Source organism: Neomonachus schauinslandi, chromosome 16, assembly GCF_002201575.2.
Source record: "Neomonachus schauinslandi chromosome 16, ASM220157v2, whole genome shotgun sequence".
Classification (NCBI taxonomy): Eukaryota; Metazoa; Chordata; class Mammalia; order Carnivora; family Phocidae; genus Neomonachus; species Neomonachus schauinslandi.
In genome coordinates, this window is record NC_058418.1 from 6321324 (window position 1) to 6321628 (window position 305).

Below are 305 nucleotides of genomic sequence, written 5' to 3' on the forward strand. Positions count from 1 at the left end.
GGGGGGGGACAGAGACCAGAGAGATGGGGACAGAGACCACAGGGAGGGGACAGAAACCACAGAGATGGGGACAGAGACCGGGGGAGGGGCAGAGACCACAGAGATGGGGACAGAGACCAGAGGGAGGGGACAGAGACCAGAGGGAGGGGACAGAGACCAGAGGGGGGGACAGAGACCAGAGAGATGGGGACAGAGACCAGAGGGAGGGGACAGAAACCACAGAGATGGGGACAGAGACGGGAGAGGGGCAGAGACTGCGGGGGCGGGGGAATGGAGACCAGGGTGGGTGGACAGACACCCAGAGG

General features: G+C 64.3%; 1 protein-coding gene across 2 annotated transcripts in view; it reads right to left on the reverse strand.

Annotated features, from left to right (window-relative positions):
* MYH14 (myosin heavy chain 14) overlaps positions 1-305 on the reverse strand; it is an 85745-nt gene that overhangs the window by 50380 nt on the left and 35060 nt on the right. The gene's annotated exons all lie outside the window — the stretch shown is intronic.